The 7,571-nt window shown below is 39.8% G+C and overlaps 1 pseudogene; it reads left to right on the forward strand.

Annotated features, from left to right (window-relative positions):
• Positions 1-5,490: 5,490 nt before the first annotated feature.
• On the forward strand, positions 5,491-7,114 carry LOC118857541 (annotated as a pseudogene).
• Positions 7,115-7,571: the final 457 nt, after the last annotated feature.

The following is a 7,571-nucleotide window of genomic DNA, read 5'->3' on the forward strand; positions in this document are numbered from 1 at the left end:
GCTAATGTGATCAAAACTCTTCCCCCACCCATTCAATAGGCCTCATGTGGAGCTTAAGTTAAGGGAAGCTTGATTAGGAGAGGCTTGCTTGTAGGCAGGCCCACACCCTTTTGCTCTTAGGTACTAAGCCCCAGTCCTACACATTTTTGCTAAGCAGGTGCTAAGCCCCAGGCCTACACAAGGTATATATGCTTTGTGGGTAGCCATTAAGCTCAGACTAGAGAGCTGCAGAGATGAGAGAGAGCTGCAAAGAAGGTAGAACTCCAAGAAGAAGAGAGAACTGTGATAGAGAGAACTGGAAGGGCTCTGAGAACTGCAAGGGCTTTCAGAACTGCAGGAAGAGAGGATGCAAACAAGCAAACAGTCAGGATTCATGAATGAGCGTTTATGGGAAGGTTACAGGATGGATTGGCTCTTTGCTGTGATACTGTGTTTTATTCTCCTTGCTGCTACAGTGAGGTGAACTTACTGGTTTTGGAATACAAATACTGCTATGTCAAACTGGGGTTATTGGTTTGGGGATTTGATCCTCTGGTATCTGAATAAATGTTTTACTTCTTCTGGCTTCCATACAGAGAGTCTCTTATACTTTGCAATTCCGAACTATACAGGCATATTCATGGTCACCATCAATATCATGAATCTTGCCTTACTGATACACCCTCTGGGAAGAAGTTGAAGGAGGCATACATGTAGGTGATATAAAAAAATCTATTTTTAAAAACAATTCATAGTTTAATTTAATATAATAAATCAATAATTAATTATGCACTCATAATTAATTAAAATTATTAATTATTTAGTAATTATTAAGTACTTGTAATCAATAGTTAATTATTTATAATTGATTGATTATGGGTGATTAATTATTATGATATATAACTATGCAATATATTTTATATATTATATATTTAATTTTATATAATTTATAAAATTATATAATTTTATATATTATATATAAAATGTAATTATTAGTAATAATTAATAATTAATTAAGCTATTGGTGACTAATTAATAATCTCATTAATATTTAGTTTAATTAATCTAATTTTATTAATTAATTTAATAATAAAATTATTTAATTTAATATATTAAATTAAACTACTAATTATTTTTAAAAATAGATTTTTGTTGGTTTTTTTCTTTTTATATCACTTTTATATCATCTTATAATTTTCAATTTAAACATTCAACAGTTTGGGTTTTTTTGCAAGAAACCTTACTGAGCAGGTTTTACACACACACACACACACACACACACACACACACAAACAAGGTCACTCTTAGAATAATTATTAGCATCTAAATTGGGCAGGCTGCCCATCCTGATTTAACAGCTGCCTCTCAAAGTTACTGAATATGTCATCCTTAGGCTAATCATGAGAAGCTGCCCAGTACAAGCACAACCACCCATGCCAAGACCCCTGCATGTGGGTCAAGGTTAAGCTGCCTGATATACCAATTATGAATTCAGAAAAGATTGTTCCTGAGCTGAAGAGCTTCAAGAGCAATCAAAAAAACAAGACTTTACTGTTAAGTGATGTCAGAAACAGAACTTTTTCTATATGTAAGAAAGAATAATCCAGTCTCAAATTGCATATTGCTGTGTGAAACTTACCTGGTATAGAACCAGGAACTCTCAAAGCCCAGAAGCACCTAAATGTGAAGACAAAGAGAAGGAGGGAGCCTGAATTTTCCCCATCTTGACATGAGTGACTCCATCTTCAAATTACCCTCCATTCGAGTGTCAATTCATCAAGTCATGTTCACTTCCCTAGATCTGGATTTGCCCCAGTTCCTCATAACAAGGGCAGCTATAGAGAAAACAAAGTACTTTGTTCCACACGCAAAACTGATCAGAGAGAAAACAAATCATCCTGTCCCTCTTGCAAGGACAACTACACGAAACCTCAAAAATAACAAGCTGTTTTTCTTAAAGGATAAAATGTCTGCTATATGGGCTATTTGGGAGGCAAGGATTCTTCTACAGAATTCTTTGCTTAGCTGTATGTCCCTAAACAAAACTTTTTTCTGACCTGCTACTCTAAATTGGCTTTTGTTACAACATATTGGTGTTTTGACTAGGAAAATACAAAATATGGACTGAGGGAGAAATTTCCAGTCATTCCCTCCCCTCTTCTCCCAGCACTTCCTGTCATCAGATCAAAGACACAGGAAATTCTTTTCAAAGCTCCTTTTAATCTTCCTGAAGGAAACTGGTGCCCACGAGCTCATCACCTGTAATCTAAGGATTACTTTGTTTGTTTTTTAGATAGGTCAGAACCTTTTTTTTATGTAACAAGGGCTGGTGAGAAGACAGTAGAATGTTCAGCTGCTGCAATCACCCCCACATGAAATGGGCAGGGGTGGAGGTTGGGGGAGGGGAGAGATACTGTTTCAAAAAAAGTATGATGATGGGTAATGGAAGTTAAGCCATGAAGAGACTGGGGGCATGTACAGACATTCTATAACTGGTTCCAATCTGTCAGTCATATATGAAGCAGATTCTTTCTGATTGCCAAGCGCATTTAAAAGGTGCAAGTCAGTCACATCTAGTCTCTCTGTAGTCTGATTCCTTGCTGCCTAAAGGCTGAATTCTAGTGAGAGACAAATGAAGAGATCTCAGACCTTCCCTGTATAAGGCAGACTTGTGACCCATAAACATGAGTCTTTGCTCATTGCTTCTGCATTTATTCTTTCCAGTTTCAGATGAAAAAAATTTAAGATGGCTATGATCCGGGGGGCAGAACCAAGATGGCAGACTAAGGCAGGAACTCACTTGAGCTCTCCCCCAAACACCTGTGAAAAAAATGACTCTAAACAAATTCTAAAGCAGCAGAACCCACAAAAAAACAGAGTGAAACAAATCTCCAGCCCAACACAACCTGGAAGGTTGATGGGAAAAGTCTATTGCACCAAGCTGGGAGAGGCATGCAGTCCAGCACAGGCCACACTGACACAGACCATGCAACAGCAAATCCAGAGCAGGCTTCAGGGGACTGAATCACTGACAGCTGTGGCAGTTTCCAGACTTCTCAACCCACAGACCCCAAAGACAACTTAGAGGATCAGTGGGAAAGGTCTGTTGGACCTGGGTGAGAAAGGAGCACAGAACAGCTCCATTGCAGCCCTGGGGCAGAGGGAAAGTTGGTAGCAACAGCAGGGGCAGCAGCAGCAGCAGTGGTTGCTTCTAGAGTTGTCAACTCACATACAGTAAGGGGATTGAAAAACTGGTCAGAAGGAGATTACAGGGATCTCTTTGTTGGCACTGAGGCAGGACTCTGTTGCTTTGCCTTGGATCTGGATGGCAGCCCTGGGATGAAGAGGACCACTGGCATAGCAGAACTTGTGGCAGCAGTGGAGAGGGAACCCTCCTCACAGTTCCAGGGCAGAAAAGAGTGCTTGTGATCACTCACAGACCAGAGCATAGACCACAAAAGGAATAAACACCTCTCCTTAATCCATACCACCTTAGAAGAACTGAAAACTTACAGGTCCCTAGAAATATCTATGAAAACAGCTGCACAAAACCCCTGAAGCTTGGGACGGTACACCCTTCACACCGGAAGCAGAGTCCTACCTTAACAAAAAGTTAAAAAGTCAAGTAGTTGGCTGGGAAAATGAGCAAACAGCAGAAAAAACTCAGATTATAGAATCTTACTTTGGTGACAAGGAAGATCAAAACATACAATCGGAAGAAGACAACAAAGTCAAAGCTTCTACATCCAAAGCCTCCAAGAAAAACATGAATTGGTCTCAGGCCATGGAAGAGCTCAAAAAGAGCTTGAAAATCAAGTAAAACAAGTAGAGGAAAAAATGGGAAGAAAAATGAAAGTGATGCAAAAAAATCATGAAAAACAAGTCAACAGCTTGCTAAAGGAGATGCCCAAAAATACTGAAGAAAATAACATCTTAAAAATAGACTAACCCAAATGGCAAAAGACATCCAAAAAGTCAATGAGGAGAAGAATGCCTTAAAAAGCAGGGTTGGCCAAATGGAAAAGGAGGTCCAAAAGCTCACTGAAGAAAATAATTCCTTAAAAATTAGAATGGAGCAAATGGAAACTAATGACTTTATGAGAAATCAAGAAATTATAAAACAAAACCAAAAGAATGAAAAAATAGAAGACAACATGAAATATCTCATTGGAAAAACAACTAACCTGGAAAACAGATCCAGGAGAGATAATTTTAAAATTATTGGACTACCTGAAAACCATGATCAAAAAAAGAACCTAAACATCATCTTTCAAGAAATTATCAAGGAAACCTGCTCTGATATTCTAGAACCAGAGAGTAAAATAAACATTGAAAGAATCAACCAATCATCTCCTGAAAGAGATCCCAAAAGGAAAACTCCCAGGAATATTATAGCCAAATTCCAGAGTTCCCAGGTCAAGGAGAAAATATTGCAAGCAGCCAGAAAGAAACAATTCAAGTATTGTGGAGACACAATCAGGATAACACAAGATTTAGCAGCTTCTACATTAAGGGATTGGAGGGCCTGCAATATGATGTTTTAGAAGTCAAAGGAGCTAAGATTAAAACCAAGAATCACCTACCATCAAAACTGAGTGTTATCAATGAGAAGGAAAAATTTGATATTCAATGATGAAGAGGAATTTAATGTATTCTTGAGAAGCCAGAGCTAAAGAGAAAAACTGACTTTCAAATACAAGACTCAAGAGAAGAGTGAAAAGGTAAACAGGAAAGGGACTTATTAAAGTTGAACTGTTTACATTCCTACATGGAAAGATGATATTTGTGACTCATGAGACCTTTCTCATTATTAGGGTAGGGAATGTATAGAGAAAAAGAGGGCACAGGGTGAGTTGAACATGAAGGGATGATATCTAAAAAATAAAATTAAGAGGTGAAATAGGAATGTACTGGGAGAGGGAGAAAGGGAGAGGTAGGATGGGGTAAATTATCTCTCATAAAAGAGACAAGAAAAAGCTTTTACAGTGGAGGGGAAGAGGGAGGAGGTGAGAAGGAATGAGTGGACCTTACTTTCATCAGATTTGGCTTAAGGAGAGAATAACATACACACTCAATTCGGTATGGAAATCTATCTTACCCTACAGTAAAGTAAAGGGGAAGGGAATAAGGGAGGGTGTAACAGAAAGGAGGGCAGATTGTGAGAGGGGGTAATCAGAAGCAAACACTTTTGAGGAAGGACAAGGTCAAAGAAGAGAATAGAATAAATGGGGGTGGGATAGGATAGAGGGAAATATAGTTAGTCTTTCACAACATGACTATTATGGGAGTGTTTTGCATGACTACACATGTATAACCTATAATGAATTGCTTGCCCTCTCAGTGAGGGTGGGTAGGGAGGGAGAAAGGGAGAGAATTTGGAACTCAAAGTTTTAAAAAATGAATGTTTAAAATTGTTTTTACATGCAACTGGGAAATAAGATACACAGGCAAGGGGGTGCAGAAATCTATCTTACCCTACAGGAAAATAGAAGGGGAAGGGGGGAAGGGGGAATGGTAATAGAAGAGAAGGTAGTTTGAAAGAAGTAGTAATCAGAATGTATGCCGTCATGGGGTGGGGGGGGGAGAGATGGGGAGAAAATTTGGAATTCAAAATCTTGTGGAAGTGAATGTTGAAAACTAAAATAAATAAATAGATTGGGGTGGGGAGTGAAGATAGCTATGATTTCATGAGTTTCAAAAAGTCAAGTCTTGGAACACAATATATCGAGAGCAAAAGACCTGGGTCTCTGGCCGAAAATATCATACCCTTCAAATTTCAGTATTATCTTGAATGAAAAAAAAATGGATATTTGACAAACCCTCAGACTTTCAAGACTTTGTTTTAAAAAAATCCTCAGTCTTGTGCAGTCGCGGAGCTAGCGGTCCTCACGTCGGAATCCTCAGGCTAGAACTCCTACCTGGGGAGGAGGTGGCGTAGGGAAGAACTGTCCGAGACCGAGGACCGAGCGAATACGAATTCTAAAGCATCTGAGGGGAGAAGCGGCTGCGGCGTCGAAAGGGACTGACTTTGAGAAGGGATACTTCAAAGAGAAAAACGCCATTTTAGTTGCTGAATCGAGTTTTCAGCCAGGTACTACCAAGATCTGCTTGCAGGTGTCCAATTCCCATTGTTCTTGTTAAGTTTCTCAATATTTCAGCTCGCCAAGTTCCATCTGATGCCAACTTTCATTCTGCATCAGTTTCTGACGCAGAGCATCCACGAATATTAATTGCAGGAAACGGTTTGGAAAGGACAATGTGATCTTGCCCGACATTAGGAAACTTCCTGATCATGTTTTCTACAGTGGGCCATTTATTTATTCTGATATCTTGGATTATAAGAACCTTCGGGAAATAGTGGTAAACAATTGAATCACATGGCTCATTCACTATAGTGCCTTGCTAAGTGCTGTTGGAGAAGAGAATGTACCATTGGCAAGAAATGTAAATATTACTGGTTTGCATAACATTCTGGACGTTGCAACAGAACACAGTCTCCGACTCTTTGTGCCTAGTAATATTGGTGCTTTTGGACCTTGTTCCCCTCGGAACCCAACCCCTGATCTCTGTGTTCAGAGACCTAGAATCATCTATGGAGTGTCCAACGTTCATGCAGAGCTCATTGGAGAATATTATCATTATCAGTATGGCTTAGACTTCCTGTGCCTGAGGCATCCTGGAATCATTTCTGCTGACTCCCAGCCTGGCGGAGGAACAACTGATTGTGCAGTTCAGATTTTCCGTGATGCTATAAAAAGCAGCCGGCAGGTTTCAGTGTTACCTGAAACCAGACACTTGGCTTCCCATGATGGACATTGATGATTGCCTTAGAGCTACACTGGACATCATGGAAGCTTCTGCAGATTCTCTCCCCAAGAGAACTTACAACATCAGTGCCATGAGTTTTACCCCTGAAGTGTTGGCACAGGAAATTGTCAAGCATGTACTTGAGTTCCAGATCACATAAAATGTAGACACAGTTCGCCAGGCCATAGCTGATACTTGGCCAATGAATTTTGATGATAGCAACGCCCGGAAGGATTGGGGATGGAAACACTACTACGATGTTCCTGAAGTGGTGACAACTATGTTCAATTTCTACACCTCTGAGTCCAGAGCTGTTTGCACCAGTTAACCAGAAGTAATGGTTCCTGAGTCCTCAGGGATTGTGAAAGAGAGATTCTGAAATTAGTTTACCATGTTATAAATCTTGTAGCTTGTGCATTATTTGGACTAAAGGATGGTAGTTGGCTCTTGGGTTTAACAATAGCTCACATACTTAGTAGACTTCTCAAACCAATTGCACAGTACTTTTAAAACAGATTCTTGCTCTCCGAGCTGCAGCTCAGCGACTGGAAACACGGCTAAACACACCAAGAAGGTCGGAGTTGTTGGTAAATATGGAACATGTTACGGTGCATCCCTCAGAAAAATGGTGAAGAAAATTGAAATTAGCCAGCATGCCAAGTATACCTGCTCCTCCTGTGGCAAGACCAAAATGAAGAGACGGGCTGTGGGTATCTGGCAATGAGGATCCTGTATGAAAACTGTAGCTGGTGGTGGGTGGACCTATAATACCACCTCTGCAGTCA

This window comes from Trichosurus vulpecula, chromosome 1 (genome assembly GCF_011100635.1).
Source record: "Trichosurus vulpecula isolate mTriVul1 chromosome 1, mTriVul1.pri, whole genome shotgun sequence".
NCBI classification, from domain to species: domain Eukaryota; kingdom Metazoa; phylum Chordata; class Mammalia; order Diprotodontia; family Phalangeridae; genus Trichosurus; species Trichosurus vulpecula.